The sequence below is a fragment of the Choloepus didactylus genome, chromosome 9 (genome assembly GCF_015220235.1).
Source record: "Choloepus didactylus isolate mChoDid1 chromosome 9, mChoDid1.pri, whole genome shotgun sequence".
Taxonomy (NCBI): Eukaryota; Metazoa; Chordata; class Mammalia; order Pilosa; family Megalonychidae; genus Choloepus; species Choloepus didactylus.
This window is the reverse complement of record NC_051315.1, coordinates 32,625,492-32,644,621: the sequence shown is the minus strand read 5'-3', so window position 1 is coordinate 32,644,621 and position 19,130 is coordinate 32,625,492. Positions and strand designations below refer to the sequence as shown.

Genomic DNA, 19,130 nt, shown 5'->3' with positions numbered 1-19,130 from the left:
GCCTGGATTACTCAATAGCCTCCTCACTGCTCGCCACCCCCGCTTCCATCACTGCTTCCCTGTGGTATATTCTCAACACAGCCCCAAGGGACCTTGTTAAAATCAGCTGGTATCACACCCAGATCACACTGAGTAAAAGCTAACCATTACAATGGCCTACAAGTAGTGCTACCAGATTTAGCAAATAAAAATACAGGGAACCCAGCAAATGAATAACATTTTAGTATTGGTATGACTCATACAATATTTAGGACATACTCACACTAAAAAAGTATCCTGTTGTTTACCTGAAAGTCAAATTTAACTGGGTACCCTATATTACCTGTGGCCATCATACCTAACCAGGCACGTATACTATGCACACACACACACACACTCACACACACACACACACACCATGGACCTCTCCCATTTCCTTCCTCTTACTGGGCTCCAATTCAGTGGCCTTCACCTTGATCCTCAAATGGCAGGCACACTGCCGCCCTGGGGCTTTTGATCTGGGTTTTCCTCTACCTGGCTCGCTCTTCCCCCAGATACTGCCACGGCTCACTCCCACAGCTCGCTCCCATGGCTCGCTCCCACTTTCTTCAGTATGTACTCAACCTCTCAGTGAGGCTTTTCCTGGTCACTGTATCCATCCTCCTTTCCCACTTTATCTTTACCATCATACTTATCATTATCTAATATATTCTACATTTTACTTATTTTATCTTCCCCATTCAAATGTAAGCTCCTTGAGAGGAGGAATTTTTATCTATTTTTACCTTTTCCTGCATCATCAATGCTCAAGGGTGGGGTGACACAGATAAGACCCCATTAATTATTAATGAATTAATAATTAATGGTGTATGTCATATCACTATTAATTTGAAGTCTGTGTAGTCTAGAGATCTGAGCTAAGCATGTCAAGTCATTTTATCATTGAACACAGGGCCATAGGTGATGTTAGGCCCATGTCGCAGGTGGGGCACTGAAACCCACAGAGGTTAAAGAAGTCAGCAATCACTCTCCTGGTAAGTGGCAGGCCTGTGAGAGAAACGACCCGGCTCTGTCCGCTATACACCCTCCCTTTCATAGTGGCTTTAATACATTATTGGAAATTCATATATGTTTTCCACTAGGGACCCCAAACAGCAATCATTATTACAATTAGCTCACTCACATACATGTTCATCTTTATCTTACACTTGTTTATTTGGCACTAACTCAGCACTGGGGTACACAGACGAGGTCCCTGGCTTGCATGGTTTACAGTCCAGCAGAGCAAACCAGACATGAAAACAGAGGCCCTGGTGGGTAACCAAGAATATAAGGGGTTTAAAGCCTCCATTTGGAGCCCAAAGGAGGAAGAGATAAGGTAACTCTGCCTTAGACGCAGTTTATACAAGGCCATCTCTGGGGAATCCCAAGGAACTGAAGAAGGACTCCTTCCTGTAACTTCTGCAGTGATGACTGCCTTTCTATAGACTTTTCCTCCTGGCCTCCCCACTTGTTCATTATGAAAGCATCCTCGTTTTTCAGTAGGAGATTGAAGCCTGAAAGAGCTAGTAAATGTAGGCTACATTAAATGTTTGCTTTAAAAAGGATTCTGATCTAAAAGGGGAAAGGATCTGTAAGGATTTCCAACTGTTCACTTAGGAAGGAAAATTGTATGAAACATTAAATACTTGACTAAACCCCTCTCGCTCCAGTCGAACAGATAAGCGTCAGGAGAAAGGAGGAAAGTCAATATTTTAAAACTATTTTCCTGACCAATTCTACAGCTTACAGAATCTGGCTCCCAAAAGTCTTATAAAAAAATATAAAAAAATAAAAACATGAAGATACTTTACAGTATTTTCCAGAGGAATAAATTTATACTTCGTCCCAATGCAAGCAAACGATGATAAGATAGAGTAATTTTGGTAATAAACATTGAGATAAAACTTTAAAACTTAATAAGAAAATATTTCAAAAGAAAATGTATATACTGTGAACAATTGATTGTACACTTTGAATGATTATATGGTATGTGAATATATCTCAATAAAATTGAATTTTAAAAAAGCACCTAGAACTGAGTGATAATAAAAATACTACATAACAAAAAAAAAAAAAAAAAAAGAAAGAAAGAAAAAAGAAAACATATAGATACATGTCTAAACATGCCTAGGAGAACTCTGAAAGTACACATGCCAAAGAATATATAACCTGGGGAGGGTGAGGGAGTCTTTCACATCTATCTTTATATGATTTAATGAATACATAATTTTTTTTAGCATTTTTCAAATAAAAGAAGAAAACCAAGCATGATTAATATTAAATACTTTCATATATGTGAACTGCAGTATAAAAGAAGGAAGTCCATTGTCAATGAATATGTTGATTTACATAAAAAACACCTTTATACAGGGTTAGCAGGAAGTACTATAGCACAGTGGTTAAAAGTGGGTTTTTGTGTTTTTTTTTTAAGTCAGGCAGACTCTGGTTTGAATCAGACTCACTCTTATTAGCTGTAAAACTGAAAAAATTATTGACTCCTTCAATGCCTATTTTCCCCATCTGTAAAATGGGGATAATAATACCAATTTCTCAGGTTTGTATCAAGATTTTCAAAGTTAATGTGGCTGCAATTCTGTAGTCTGGTGGATCATGCTGAAGATTCGGACTGTCTTGGTTCTGATATTCTGCTAAAAGTAAATTACATGAGATGTAATCAGTCGGGCGAACTGGGGATGGGTACACAGGTCCTCTCTGTAACATTTACATTTTTGCAACTTCTTATTAGCTCTTAATAATTATTTTAAATTCCAAAGAAAACAAAAAAAGCTTTTTGACAGTGAAAAAAAAAGTTAATGTGCCTGGTATATACCAAGCCCTCAATGAAATACAATTATTGCTACTGGAATTACAGTTAACAAAAGTGAACAGATGACTCTATAAAGTTAACATTAATTTCCCCCAATTGTAGACGTAGAAGATCAGGCAAAATAACCAAATAATGGACTTTAAGGAAAGCCTGGATATGTTTCTAAGGAAGCTTAATTACTCAGATATTGATTCAGATAATAATAATACTAAATCTGTATCCTGTTTCTAGAGACAGTGCATGCTTGCTTGCTCCTCTAGCTTCCTAAGTAGTCAACAACCTCAAGAGATTGTTATTGAGACTTAACTGTATATGATTAAAAATAATAGATGACCATGGGGTCATGTGATTATGAAAACCTTGTGACTGACTCCCTTTATCCAGTGTATGGGCAGATGAGTAATAAAATAAAGACAAAAAATCTATAAATAATGGAGGGGGATAAGGGGTATGGGATGTTTTGGGTGTTCTTATTTTTATTTTATTTTTTCTTTATTTTGGAGTAATGAAAATGTTCTAAAATTGATTGTGGTGATGAATGCACAACTATATAATGATTGTATACTTTGGGTGGTGTGTAAATGTATCTCAGTAAAATTGCATTTAAAAAAATAATAATAATAGATGACATTGCAAGCATCTGGTTCAGCAAACACTCCCAGGACTGGAAAGTCAAGGTACTAATGTTGCTTTTTAAGTAACCAATAGGAAAGCTGATTGAATTTCTAAAAGGTAAACTGCTTAACACACAGGAATGAAGAGTTATTTTTTAAAGAGAGGAGATTTTATTGAAATTTATCACATTAAATATCAAACCAAGACAAGCAAAAAAGGCAATACAAATAAAAGTGGTTAAGCAGAGATTTTAAAAAGCAAGCAGTTTGGGCAGTTAGTGGCAATCATCTTTATATGTTTACGTAATAAAATCACATAAAATAAACAGAAATAACAAGGTTAGGCTAAAAGGAAAATGACAGACAGTGAATTTGAATCTACAAAATATGTCAAATTATCCTAAACATCTTTCTACAAATGTTAAACTCAGCTGCCTGATTTTTAAAAAAAATAAAAATGTTGAGGGAGAATGTAACAATGGATAGACAGATTTGTTTTGCTGCCTCTGCAAATATTATCATAAAGTGATTTTGCTTTCCAACTTTGTAAAAAGATCATTTGAGTAGCATACACATACCAGAAGAAATCATTGTAGCCGGAGAAATACAGTTGGCACACTTTATTCTTCTCCTACTATTATAGGGATCTAATCATGTCTGGGCATGTGTGCAAAGTTAGCTTAAGGTATTGACAGAGTAGGGGACCACCATTTTCAGAGTGGTGAAAATGGGGGACCCAGCCTCTTCCAAGAAATCTGCCTCCAGCAACCAAACATAGAACATCCTAGCAAAAAGCGAAGCCAAAAGCATTATTTCCCGAGTGCCTACCTGGAAAGGGGCAGAGCACTGTGGGTGTGTGGATTCTCCCAAACATGGTTTTCTTCTGCTTGCCCATTAGCACAGATTATTTCACTCTTCACACTGCCCCCTAGACACTAGACATTGGGTGCATGAGCAAGTGGACTGCAACAGAAACATGTCTTCAATGAGAACAGGAAGGGGAGTAGGGATAGGACATGATAGAAGAATCACAGATGGCTTTGGGCCTGAAAAAAATAGGCTCTAATGTCCATATGGCGTCCATATTTTCCAAACCAAAATCCCTGACACCTAGCTTGATAAGTATGACTGTACTTACAGGAACAACAGGCAGAATAGTTACAATCCAGGATTGCCCTGGAAATCTAGGACATATAAACACCACATCCATACACCCAGAAATGCCCTTGAAATTGGGAAGGCTAATATAACCTACTTGAGGATTCTGCGAGTTCTGGCCAGCAAATGTGAAAGCAAGTTTAAGTCACCTCAGTCTCTATTTCAATCACATATTTTTTACACATTTAGGTTCTCTATTCCAAAGACTTGCTACAAAAATAGCAGGTGATATCTGAATAAAATAGATTTTTACAGAAGTGCAGAAACTTCCGCAAGGTATCAGATTAGATTGTGTGCTAAACTTCCCAAACCTGCTGTCCAGCCGTGGCAAGAATACTAAGCTCACTCAGAGAATTTAGTGAAAGAAGAAAACATTCTCAGAAAGCCTAGGGACTCCTGTACACAGGCTTTCAGGTTAATATCCGCGGTTTCAGAAAGAAAGAAAATTAGTCAATTCAAATTGTGTCTCTTTTCTCTTTCCTTACATCCATTTAATTATTTGCATATGAGAGTCACAGTTTCTCATACAACCCCCTCCTCAAAAAAAAAAAAAAAAAAAACTTCAGTGAAAGCTTGTTGTAGAAAGGAAAACAAAGGTGAGTAACCTAATATCCCCAAGCAATCCTACAACAATAAACCAGGGAGGGGAAAAAAGTGAAGAAATGCTCTGAACAGGAAAAAAAATCTTGGCTTGTTTTTTCTTTCAACGGTGAATAAAAGTTATGATTTTGCCAATAACCATAAATTGATAGTGCTCCCAGATTTTAAAGAACATATAAGAAGACCCCATAAAAGATTAGAGCATCTTTTAGGTGAGGTCAAAAGCGTTTTAAGGACTGGAAATATATCAAGTATAATATATCAAATTTGTCATGGCACCATAGAAACTTGAATTGGGAAAATGCCACAGAGCTTATCAAATAAAGAGAAATCTCCCTTTCAGGTGGGGAAACTAAGGCACAGCATCATATCCAAGGTTACCTAGTTAGCTGTAACTGAGTCAGGAAAAAAGTCCCATTTCTCATGAAGTTTATGGGAGTTTACTCAACTGTAAAATGAGGGTGCTGAACTCCAAGGTCAATGCCAACCTGCAATGCTGTATTGATTGATTGCTTTGTAATCTACTTATTTGTATTTTGGCTCTTAAATAAAGGTAAGGCTGCCAGGTTTGACATTTCTATCCCTTAGAAAGCTGACCTGACAGTAAAGCCCTTCCAAAACATTTATAGAGATAATGTTCTGAACAATTTGCAGAATTTAAGAAGGTAACAAACACGTTTCGAAGCATGGTGTGGTCACAGGCAGCCAACCTGAATGGAGGCATGCGAGGGAGGTATTATTTTTTTTAATTTTCAAAATGTCACTACCAAGGGAGATATGTGCCAAATGGTAACATAGGCCTCTTTAAAAAAAAAAAAATCCCTGAAAAAAGGCATGAAGAGCAATGGAGAGCATGACAACAGAAGGCTGAACAAAAAATCAAGGCAGAATATTGAAAATGAGAAAAGACATTGATTATTTGGAGTTTAAAAGCATCTGATGCTTTTCCACTTACGCTTGCCCCAAAACACAGCCAAGCAAAGGTTTCCTAATATTTAGTAACCTAGTATAAATCCTGGAAAGATACTCTAAAATCAGCAACCAGCTGATAGTATATAATTCTATACTAATTATAATATTTTCTGTTTATCTTTACTATAGATTCTTACTAATATTTCATATAGCACTGAGGGAGAATTAATATGATGAGAGAAAAAATAGTTTTGTGACATAAATGTTGAATGAAGAATGAATGACCAAACTGTTTAAAGAGGGAGTAGCCAGCTTTTCAAGGTATAAAAAATGGTCCAGTCAAATGTACTATACTCTACATATGTTATAGGTAAAATGTGTAGTAACACAATAATCCTGTGAAGAGAGCATCTTTTTTGAGTCACAATGCACCTTTTTCATAATATATAGATCTAGCCAATAATCAACACCTAATAAAACTGTGATTTGAGTCCATTGAAAGAGCAAACCGTACTTGGAAAAAATGTGGTTGGTTGGGGGAGTCTGGATGTCTGGAAGTCTGGTTCCACCGTGTTAGGTACCAGGAAATGTTCAGATCTCTAATACCTTTTCTGTACATTGATAGAAGCACATAAACTTTGAAATTATCAGAACTGGTTTTGAGCTCATTGCTTACTAGTGGTTTGTTTTGGGCAAGTTGCTTATCTTCTCAGTTACTGTTTCATTGTCTGAAAAACTGGAATAATAATGCCTGCTTCACTAGATTGTAAAAATGATTAAATTAGATAATATCCAAAAAGTGACTGGCACGGCTCGTGGTCCACAGGAAGCATACAAGTGGAAGTAGTTATATTCATAAATAATAAGAGTAGTGATGGTCATCATCATCTTTTTTTATTGTGAAATGTTATCAGGAAATCAACACAGGTTTTAGATTCAGGGAGACTTGGGTTTGAAGCCAGGCTCTAAACTCAGTATCTGGGGGCAAGAAAACAATGAAACCCATAACACTTGCTTCATGCCATTGTTATGAACATAAAATAAGAGCATATATGTTCAGTGTTGCACGGTGCCTGGCACAATGGAGGTGATCATGAAGATACATTAGTCCCCAACCCTCCTTGTCCACATGACTCCCCTCATTCTTTTCTTCTTTCATTCAACAAGCATGTACTGAGTTCTGGGCACTGTGATAGACCCAGGGAGTACAAAAATGAGTGAGACTGTTCATTCAGGCTTCAAGAAGGAGGGAAGGAGTGTCGGGCCAGAGAGAGAGAGATTACACTATCATGATAAATATTTCAAGAGGTGTAAACCAGTGCTTGGGCACACAAAAAGGCAAAGAATAAAGCTTCAGAGGAGAGATGATCTTGAAAGACAGGACCTTGAAAACTAAGGAGGAGTGTGCCGGGCAAGAAAGTGAGATGGAGCAACAGGTCCAAGGCCCAGGATGCAGCGAATGGCCTTAGCATCTTCTGAAACACTGAGGCATTGAGTGGAGGCTGGAAAATGGGGGAAATTTCTGGAGAACAAGGCTAGGTTTAGACCACCGCAGAGTTTGGAATGTATGCGTGCAGGCAAGCAATGCCAACTCTTTTTAGCATCCATTTCCTGTAAAATGGGAATAAATATAATACCCCCTCATGGGGATAATTTGAGGATTGAATGAAGCAAGACAAGTAAAGCGTTTAGTACAAAGCCTGGCAAACAGTATGTAGCCAATAAATTTTAGCTCCTGGGGGCTGTGAGAAGCCAATTTTTAAAATGGGAAATTGCCAGTTATCAACAAAATGTTACTGCAGATGATAAACATTTCAAACTTCTTGAAACTTCAAGTAATTGATACACATTACCAATAATTTAACTTTCTCTGATCCACCAAGACATAGCACAGTTTTTTTATAGACCTCTAGAGAATTACAGAATTACAGTAAGTGTCTCCTAGGATAATGATACTGATCTGGCCATAAAAATAACAAGTTCCTATTACAATGATATTCTAATTAAATATCCTAAACTTTATTCCAGGTATAAGCTATCCAATAATGGCAGAGTTAATTCAACCAAGAACATTCTAGCCAGTAAATAATAAATCCTCAGAAGCCAAAATTTCCATTTACACCTGTAAATAGGAAATTCAATTTAATGCAGATTGTTAAATAATAAGACCACTGGGCAATGAACCATACTAAACACATCACATGAAATGGATCAGTCATGCAGCATGGTGACCAGGAAAGAAATCTGTGACATGCTCTGTAGTTAAATGCTACATGTTCACACACACACACACACACACACACACACACAATGCCAGCATGCACACGCACACACACACACACACAAAACAAGGTGCTTCCACAGAAGCACAGCATTCATATGAAAAAAAATGTAGAACTCCTGAGTGAGTAGCTGGTTACATGCCTCTATATTTAAAACCTTTTGGTCATCTTCCATGGGATCACCTAACCATGAAGAATGTTATTTTATACAATGCTGGGCAGAGCAGTTGTTAGGAAGAGGAGTCTTGCAAATGACTTTGTTGAAGCTAAAAATCATTAAGGAGTAGACTCAAGCATGATCTTTATTGAGACCTCCTCCTTGAGAGAGTTCAGAAGTCACAGTTCACAAATTTAAAATTAGTAAAATACCTACAGAATTCTTCTACTTATGAGACACACAAGATTAAAAGAACTCAATGTAGATCAATTTCTTCCTACCATAATCCGAACAAAAGATGTGGCTCAGGCTTCAGAGATTTTGGAAGCCATTCAATACACTAGATTTGGTGTGCATCTTATGGTATACCTGGAAAGCAAGTGAATTGGGGGAAGAAGTTTGAAAAAAAATAGTTTTGATTTTTAAACATTTTCAGCTCTTTTAAAAAAAAACAAACCATGATGCATTATGCTCAGAAACAATTTTAAAAAGAAACACATGGCCAGGCAGCCAAGATACCATTCTTTGAGCATATGAGGAAGCCTGCACCTGTAGGGAAACAAGAATTTTTTTTGTATTTTATTTTATCAGAATATTGTAACTTGGGGGAAAAAAAAAAAAAAAAACTAGAGTGAGAAAAATAGTCAAATTTGTTCAGGTTTATGTTGTATTTTGAGAGCCCAGTCTTCCTCAGACAGATACAGCCCTATAGAGACATTAGCTCTTATATATAATGCTCAAATTTGCACATGACTATCAAATCCAGTAAAAATTAATCATGTGCATGAAAAAAAGAGAAAGAAACACATGGGTCATTTTTCACTGTATTCATCAACTTGCTGACACCTGAACATGGGTGGAAATAACAAGAGAGCAAAATTCTTAATGTGAACATGACAATTTGCTTTTGGTTTCTGAGTCTGACGAGCATGTAGACCAAAAAGACAAGCAAAGTTCAGGGGAAATTATTTCTATTTTTTTTCATACATGTTTGTAGAGTGACGGATTGTACTAGTTTGTGTGGGGCCTGAAGAGTTACACAGGACATAGGAATTTAAGTGCTAAAACGGGGCAAAACTGGATGAGTTGGGCACTTTATGAGGTTGGCAATAAAAGACAGAAACTGATGTATAATCCCTGCGCACACATCAAATCAACACACGCACATTGAAATACCACTTCTCAGAAAATAAAACTGCATTTCAATATTCAGCAAAATTTTGCATTAATTATTCATTAATTCTCCTCTGCACACTTTACTTCTTTCCATTTCCTTGAGCTCCGACTAAATCTTAAAAACCAAGGTTTCCAGGTGTGTTTTTTAATCAAAAGGTCCTAGGGTCAACCTAAGAACTCACCCCAAGCTCACGATCCCTAATCATTTTGTAAGTTTTGAAAAAAAAAATTAATGTAAAATCATTTCTACAGTGATTGAGAGAACTGATTCAATTTTTTGAATAGGTCAAATCAAATTTATGTTGCCTGAAAGACTGATATAATTAAAAGGAAATAAAAGTATTATTTGTAATACGGCTTTAACCCAACCAGAAAAAGGCATTGGATCCTTTTCTTTATTATGTCAGTTGACCTCGGCATTTTCCTCCTACTAAGAAATTTTTAAATGAAACTATTACAGGAAAAGGAAGAAAGTTTTTATATTTACTCACCTAATTATTCCCCACTAACTTCTTCACATCTTACGAGAAATTAGAATATAGATTAGCAAAAGAGCAGCTCTTTCTTTTTAAAGTCATTGTAGATCTATTTGTTTTCTCAGTTGATTTCTTCCAAATCCCCAATGATGTATGCTGTAAATATTTTATTACTGAAATATTTCTATATAATTAATTAAGAAGTAGTGATAATGTAGGACTACTTCATCCAAAGAGCCACAGGCATGTGGAAAATATTGCAAATTACCAAATAAGTCCATTGAGTGAAACAAAAAGTACAAATGGGCTTAAGAGACAGCTGGACATGTTTATGTAGGCAAAAGGGGTTGGAAGATATGCTGACAACATGGAGAGGTGTGTTGCAATAAACTTGAAGGAGACAGGCCATTGGGCCAACCATCCCTTTTCTATCCAGGAATTCCTTATGCTCTCATTAGTGTCTCACATCTGGACAGCTGCATTTTTAAAATTTGGCCCAAAATTTGAGTAAACGAAAGAGGTCGAAGTCTCGATTTCATTCTTCCTTTACATAGTAAACACTGCACTCACACAGACACACACACACAATTTGGACGGCGTCAACTTTTGTCCAGGGAAGCATGTTCAGACGTCAGATATTTGTGACTCAAGGCCCGGGATGAGGTAGGGGCTTTGTAAGCAAGCTTGTTCTGATCATGTCCACCTCTGTCTGATGCAAGTACATGTCCATGGCACCTCACTCTCATAAATCCAATATTCTAAACAGTCCTTTAGTGGCCACCTTTGGTACTGAACCAGGCCTCAAGTTTCTATAGCTGAGTTTCTTTGGAAGACAAAATATTTTAAGGGTTAGTGAAAAAGGGCAGTTCTCTTCATTCCTTTATCTTTCCTCATCTTTTAAAATATGCCGTTAGGAAAGATTTTGTAGAGGATTGGTACGAAGCCAAGAGTTTCACTGACCCTTTTAGCTGTTGCCATTTCACATTTCTTGCCTCAGGAACTGGTCAAGTTTTTCAAAACTTTCACATTTTAATTTATACAATGTGGTCATAACCTGCATCTGAATATAAATACCAAACACCTGCATTAGCACTTTACAATTAATAAACACTTGGATCCACACAGTCTCATTTGCTCTAAATCACAATCCCATTAGGTTGGTACTATTATCTAATTTTTATAGATGTAGAAACTGAGGCCCAAAGAAGTTCAATGACTGGACCGAAATCATTTGCCCAAGCAAAGCCGGTGCTGCCCGGCTCAGCTTTTTTTTAATATACCTGAGCACAAAGATATAAGAATAAACCTACAATCAAACAGAAAATCAAGTTCCATTTTATAATGTGTTTTTTTTTTTAATTAAAATTGAGTCCAAAGCACACAAATAAGTTTGTGTCCATTGGGTTCATTTCTATGACTCAGTCGATTACATGGTAACAACATGCATGCATGCTACCTAGTCATTTCACCCAAAGAGTAAACATGCTCAAGGGGAAAAAAATCATATATAAACTAATTAAAGTCTTCTTTATAGTTTTCTTATCAACCTCTTTCTGTTGCAGGTAAAAAAAAAAAAAAAGTACAACCATTAGGGTCAATGAGTAAATCAAAATATTGAAGTTATATGTTTAAGTTCAAGCATCAGATCCTTTACAGTAAAGACCCAAGCCTCACATATTCTAATGAGCCAACATCTCTACTCAGTCCAAAAAATATTACTGAAAATAAAATTCTCCCAGTAAAATCCAAATCCACATTCAAAGGTATGACTAGTTCTTGTTGCAAACACAAGCCTGATTCACTATTTGGATGTAACAGACATTACAGGAATATGAACAAATAGGTGATAGAGAGAGGGGTGGGGAGAAAGAAAGGGAGAAGCTGCTGTACTGAGCCTCACTCAGGTCTAGGCTCCCCTTACCACCCAAATCCCTCCTGATATGCTCATTGTCTCTGCTATGCTCCTCATTTTATGCTCTAGTCCTCATCTGGAACTGGTTGCTACCCTGATATCAGTCTAGTCCTTGCCAATCTCCTCCTGTCAGGGGCTAGAACCTGTTCATGAGACCCAGCAACTGATTCGGGTCCTATTACAACCAAGGCCATACCCCTAGAAAATAAGAGACACTGCCTCCTACTTGGCATAAGGGCACTTGGCAAGGATGAACCCTTGGATACTGGGATGAGACTCCTGAGAGCTTTGTTCACCAATGCCCTTAATATCACAATTGGAACATTGGCCCCTTTCCCTGTAGATCTGATAGTAGGCTTTATACCCTCTCTCTTCCAGCCTGCTCTGAGGCCCAAGTGTGGCTTCAGCCCAGCCTGGAAGGGTTATAACATGTCACAGGTGATTTAAACTAATTTCAGTGGTGGCTGATGGATTTCAAGGACCTGACCTTCTGTACATTAGGAAGATCTACTCTCACCTTCATTTGGATGGGCCTGCCTTCTCTACTTCCAATAGCATTCATCATTCACAGTCTGGCTTCCCTGCCAGACTGTATAGACCAGATCTGTCTTGATCACTATAATGTCCTTAGCAAGGTGCTCAGCACATAGTAGGAACTTAATAAGCACTCACTGAATGAAATAATACATAGGTGCGATAGTCAATTAAGTAACCCATTAGCTTAGGAAATGAAGTGCCTCATCACATATTCAAATTTATTAATTGGCTGATAATGTTGATGCATTAGCCAGTACATTTACATTAACTTTAAAATATTTATGAATAGAAGCACAGTTTGAAAGATGCTTAACCAGTTTCTAGGGGAAGGAGAGGAAGGTTATAAGTATCTTTGCATTTGTTGTTGGCTTCATATATATACAGAATTTATTTTGCATCACTGGCCTCTGAAGATGGAGTTAAAGCACAAATATATTAAATAATGGGTTTTTATCTACCATTTAATTTCTGTGGAATTTTTCTCCCTTTCAAAGTGTTTTTACTAAATTTACTTTATAAAATTCTGATTAAAGAGAAGAAAAAGATAGCTTTTCACTGGAAGTAGCTTTTCAATCATCAACAGAATTATAAAAGAAAATACGCATTTTCTTAGGACTTACATTTATTGGGAAAAAAATTCTGGAAAACTGCAGGTAGCATATATTTAGATATTCTCATTGTGTTTACTTAAACTATGAATTTTACTAATTTATGACAAAAGAAGTAAATTATTTTTTAAATGTTCAGGCTCTACATGATCCCTGTTTCCCTTACTCTCCCATCCAAAATAAACCCAATAAATTTTCCAATTTCACTCCTAAACAATTCACTATTGTCTCTTGAACAACTCAATTTATGATTTGGTTTCTTTGTGCACCAAAGCCAAGTGACAAACCAGTTATGAAAAAGGGTTGCTCTCCTAAAACCAAGGCTTCCTTTCATAGATATATTCCTCTACATTCTCTTCAAAAGAGGCTGTATCAGAACTAAACTGAGTCACAGGACTTGGAATTCAATTACTATTTTGACAATGGCCCCATGTGACTCTGAGCCAGCCCTTTCACCACTCTACTTCCTCATCTGTCACAAAAGAATAATAATAGTTGACCTTTACCAGTCTCGCAAAGATGTATTCACATTGAAAACAAACTTTGGACCTCCAAAATGGATTTGATTTTACTCTGTCAAAATCTTTAGTTCTTTTTGTCCAGAATGGTCATGATAATAGCTACCAATCTTAAAGTTTATTGTAAGGATCAAGTGAGACACTGCATGTGAGAAAGCCTTGAAATTTGAAAATGCTTTGCAAGTAAAAGTTACTTTTAATATTTTCACAAGCATATGTTTAAATTAATGCAAGTTATTCAAAAATACAATGAGACATTCCCAACTTTGGGTTCTTGTCTCCTAGTGATAGGAAGCCTGAGAATGCTGTCACCTTCCTCTTGCTAAATGCACTGACAGTAAAACATGCATAGTCTTGGAGTTCTTTTATCCAGTAATGAAATTTAGTTTGTACCATGGCTTTCATGTTCAGTTCAAAAAGTCTTTTATGTGCCCACTGTCTGTCAGGTACTTGGTAGGAGTTGGGGATATAAAGATGAAAAAAAACACTGACCTCATGGTGGTCATATTCTAGTTGAGAGTCTATAGCACAGAAAAGGTTGATTGCAGTGTAAACTTGTATGCTAAGGACACAGATGAGCTAGCCTCAGGCTTCTAGGAGGAGATGACATTGGAGGTGAATTAAAGAATGAACAGAAGTCCATCAGCTGAAGAGAGTTGGAAAGAACATTCTTGCTATAGTAAATAGCATGGGCAAAGGCCCTGACATTAGTGGGAAATATCATGGTGTGTTTGGGAGGAAAAAAAGAAAAATATTACCAAAGTGTAATATGTAATATGCTGTTTGAATAGTGCTGAAAGAAGAGGTTGAAGAAATAAAAATGTTCCACCTAAGAGGGCCTCATCTGCTTTGCTAGAGAACCTTTGGTTTATTGCATTGGCAGTATGCTTCTCACACTGGAATAAGCACACCCTGGGACATGCAGGATTAACATGGCACAGCTTCTTGGAATCTCAATTTTATCCAAAAACATAGAAGAGAAACCATGTTTAAATTAAGGTACTATAATTTGAAATGATATTTGTACAGATAGAAATGCTTCTCTTTAGGCTACTACATGGGAAGAGTTTGAGAGGCACAGAAGGTTAGCACTGGGGACCACTAACGGTTTTCATGCTCAGCAGGGGCATGGCCAGATACATGTTTTGAACATTCATGATGGTGATGATGTTGAGAAAAGATATGAGGGAGCAGAGGCTGGAGACAGGAAAGCCAGTTAGTAGGTTAGCATGGTCTTCCAGGAAAGAGGTGATCAGTGGGGGTGTAAGTTTGGAGGGATGGGAATGCATTTGAGAAATTTGCGGAGGTAAACTCAATGGTGCTTGTTGAATGATTGAATATGGGGCTTAAGGAAAAGAGAGGAATGAAAGACAAACCCTGGGTTTGGACTTGGAAGCTGAATGGACGTCGACGTCATTCAACAAGCTGAGGAATATGGGAGAGAGTGGAGAGTTTGAAGATTATGGTTATGGCTTTGAATAGGTAAATTTCCTCATGCCCCTGGAACTCCAGGTGAAGATGTTCCGAATTCATCCTGATAGTCTTCTCTGGTTCTCATTGTGAAAAAAAAAAGCAAGTACTTGCAAAGTGGTCAGAGTTTCCCGGACATTTTGCTTTATTCCTTGCTAACTTCCAGTGGCCATCTTTAGAATTTATACATGAACTAATCTTTGCTCATTCATTGTTTTCTCTAATGCTTGTCACCTCATAAGACAGAGTCATGTAACTCCTGGGCATGGTTTTCTTAGAAAGGCACTGACCCACTAGCTCTGCATAGGTTCCCTGGTTTTCTAATCTTTTCAGTAACAATGACATGTGTCACTAACAATTCAGACTGATCAAAATTAAGTAATCTAGAAGAAAATTCATTATCAAATCATCCATCAATCCTTAGCCTCCTGAGACCCAATTTCTGAAATTTATTTCACCTCCAACAACTTCTTCATCGTTTCAATATAGCTCCTAGTCTCCCAGTTGTAATAAAACAGATACTGATCTCAGGTGGGGAATAAGCGTCAGAAACAGATGAACTCACAACACACAAAATCGTGTGTTCCTATTCTCCTGTTTTCATGCAAATGCCCCTGGAAATTAAATCAGGAAAAGAAAATGTAGCAAAAACATATCAGCCAAATGGTTTCAAAATTTCAAAAGAAGCTGTAAATATGGTCCTTTTTAGAAGATCAGGTTCTAACGAGAGTTTAAGAAAGGGTAGCAGTTGTTCTGATGAAGCAGTTTTTAAATTCTTGTCAGTGATTTGAAGAGAGATAACTGATGTATGTTGAAGAAATTGGCAAGATTTTTAAAATAGTTCGGACGCTACAGGGAGCTTATTTTTTTTCTTAAAGCAATGTACTCAGAAGTGTTGGCAAGATTTTATTTGAATGTAGCAGTGCTTATGTGAGGAAGTTATTTTGAATTTCCCTAGTATAAATATGTATGACTTTATTTGTATTGAAAATTTCCTTTGCAAGTGAGCTACTGAGGAACTGTTATATTTCCATTGCTTTGTAAATGATTTAGGTATTTCATTTTGGAAATAAAATATTATACCCCAAATTCAAAAATAGTATCAGAAGCCTGTTTGTGCCCACAGGTGATTTTTACACCTATACCAATTCCTTTTAACTTTTATTTGCCCTGTAAAGCAAGGGGTATCTCATCTTGTCTGGCTTTTTTAGATAATATACGTGCATGCATGCAATCAACAGATATTTATCCATACATAAATCGCTCTGCTAGGCACTGGGCTTACAGCAGTAGTACTGAGATGCCCTTCCTCAATATATTTCAGGTAAACATTCTGTTACCTCCAGGCAATTTTCTGTAACACTGAAAATTTCAAATCCTAGGGTGATGTCTTACTACTTAAAAAGCTAAACATGTTGAAGATGATGGACAGGCATAGCTTATGGACAGGCACAGTTTTGAAAACTAGTTTTTCCTCTAAACAGAGAGCTTCAAAAGAAAGGAAAGAACAGGTAAGAGCCCCAAGCAAAAGGGACTGAAACAAAGAGGCAAGAAGAGAGAGGAGAGGGTATTGGAGAAAACACTATGAACAGGGCTCAAACTCCAACCCCCCCTCCACCTCCCCCAACACCTTTAGGTAACCAGTGGCTCTGCTAAACCAACATGAAGCTGCAAGCAGAAAAATTATCCAGCCCATTGGCTGCTAGAGCCTGTCCATTTACCCAACCAAAGAGAAACAAAACAAAACTCTCCACCTTCTCAGTTTCCTTTCATTAGCTATTGTGTGGGGTTGGGGTTGGGGAACTCATTTAACCTAAATTATTACTTCACATTTGCCCTTGTAAGCCAACCACGTCTTTATTTGTCTGCCCCATTCTCTCCTTATTTCTTTCCTTCTTCAGAGAAAGCCTCTTATTAAATTTTGACCTATTTTCTTAAAAAACAGACCATGAAAAGACTCATCAGAGCCATTTAACGAGTCAGACAAATATATAATTTTGATTCTGCCTTTGCTCCTTCCTTTTTTACATCCATGTGTAATATTGACTCAGAAGAAGGAGAATAAAAGTTAGTGCTAAATAATGTAATTGGTACATAACTCAGCAAACAAGTGAGATGTGGAGCTAAGTGTCTGTGGTCCCCGTCTGCTACCCTCTCATCTATTGTCAATTGTCATTCTTATCTGAAACTGTTACAGGTTTGAAATAAAAGATCATTTTACATTTTTTAAAGCTTTTTAACAAATGACAGACAGATTCTACAAACATCAATGATTTTTTTACTATAATAATAAGCACAGTTCCAGGTGGTTGTCATAAAAGCATCAGTGATAGATCACCTTCGTCAAATAAATTAATATTTGGAGACCCTAAATAAGACAATGGTTAATTTTTTTCCAACTGAGCATGATATATTTCAATATCATAAAAGGATAACTCTGCCCCAAATTCAAAGCCTAATGTGATTTCAATTGACATTCACGAGCACACTTCACCTAACCCTGAGCAATTCATTTCCCTAAACCACACAGGAATCCTCCCTAAAAGAAGCAAAACTTCAATATAGATCATCTTTCCAGAGTGGCTATGGAAAACTATTGTAAACAATAGTTCAATATCTCACACACATGCTAAATGATAGTAGGTAATAATGCCTCTTGGGACCAGGCTGATTTCTCTGAATAGAAACTGCAAATACTCAGCAGATAAGAAACATCAAGGTTTAAAAGAATGGGTTTTTTTGTTTTTTTTTCCTTCTTGTTTTAAAAGGCCAAGCGTTTTCTGTGAACTTTCAGCTTTATTCTGTCCCTCTTGTCTAGAGGGTGCTAGCCCTGTGCCAAGAACAATAGGTGAGCCAACCTCCCTCAACCCAGAAAAATTGCCCCTTTGCCACAGGAGCCATACTTATGGTTCCACAATGGCCAAAGACAAACCTAACAGAGCAGATTTTTTGCGTGTGTAGCAAAGTTAGTTCCAGAGAGAGAGAAAGAAGCCCGGTTTGCACTGTAGCAGAACCACTGGAACAATATGATCCCTGTGGCCACTGCCCAGTTCTCCCCTGACACCCTCCTTTCTAGGGCATAGGGTAGAAAAGTCACATACACAGTAGATCATGCCAGGTCCTGCTGACACAACCCTACTCTCAAATTTGCAGGCAAGAGAGTGAAGCATTGTCCGTTCCCTATACCTATTCTTTACTTTTTTTTTTTTTTATGCTGATGTTTCAGCCCTTATCTCAGGGGTAGGAAGAAGACAATGTAAGTTCAACTTTCTCATTGCTATTCCATCCCTTTTGGCCCCATCCCGGCAACTCCTGCAAGCCTCTGACATTTTGGCAAGAGCAGGTAAAGAGCTGTGAACAGCGTTAAGACCCTGTCCTTTTTACCCTGAATAGACAATTTAATTTTCCCTTCTTGACCACTCTTAGCTCCTCTTATGGTAGGCCAAAAAGGAGGAATTATCTGGAAAAATATTTTTTCTTACATTTGCAAATGGAAGTATGAAATATGTAACAAAATTTAAAGTACAATTATTCATCTCATCTGTTAATATCATGATGTTTATTATCCTGAGCACCTCCTTTATTCTAGTACCAATTAAGAAATGCTAGGAGCATATTACTTTTCCAACTTTTTTATCAGTAAACATTTTGTGTATAATGCAGGATTGTTGAAATGTCCTAATAAAATAATAACAAAAAATTGATGAACTAAATAGTAACAAAATTATTTTTAACAATAAAATTGAATTAAAGTCACCAAAAAATAATGCTACATCCACTCTAGTTTTCCATAGTTTAACATCATATATTTTAATATATATTAACTTCATGTAGCAAGTAATTCATGGGAGAGAATTACTAT

General features: G+C 37.0%; 1 long non-coding RNA gene across 6 annotated transcripts in view; it reads right to left on the bottom strand.

Moving 5' to 3' along the window:
* Positions 1-19,130, bottom strand: part of LOC119544461 — a 57,061-nt gene that overhangs the window by 33,255 nt on the left and 4,676 nt on the right. Inside the window, exon 1 of one of the 6 annotated variants that reach the window (XR_005218844.1) lies at positions 10,239-10,424. The exons of the other annotated variants lie outside the window; for them this stretch is intronic. This is a non-coding gene — a long non-coding RNA (uncharacterized LOC119544461). Of the gene's footprint in view, positions 1-10,238; positions 10,425-19,130 lie in introns of those variants that run through there. 6 annotated transcript variants of the gene reach the window in all.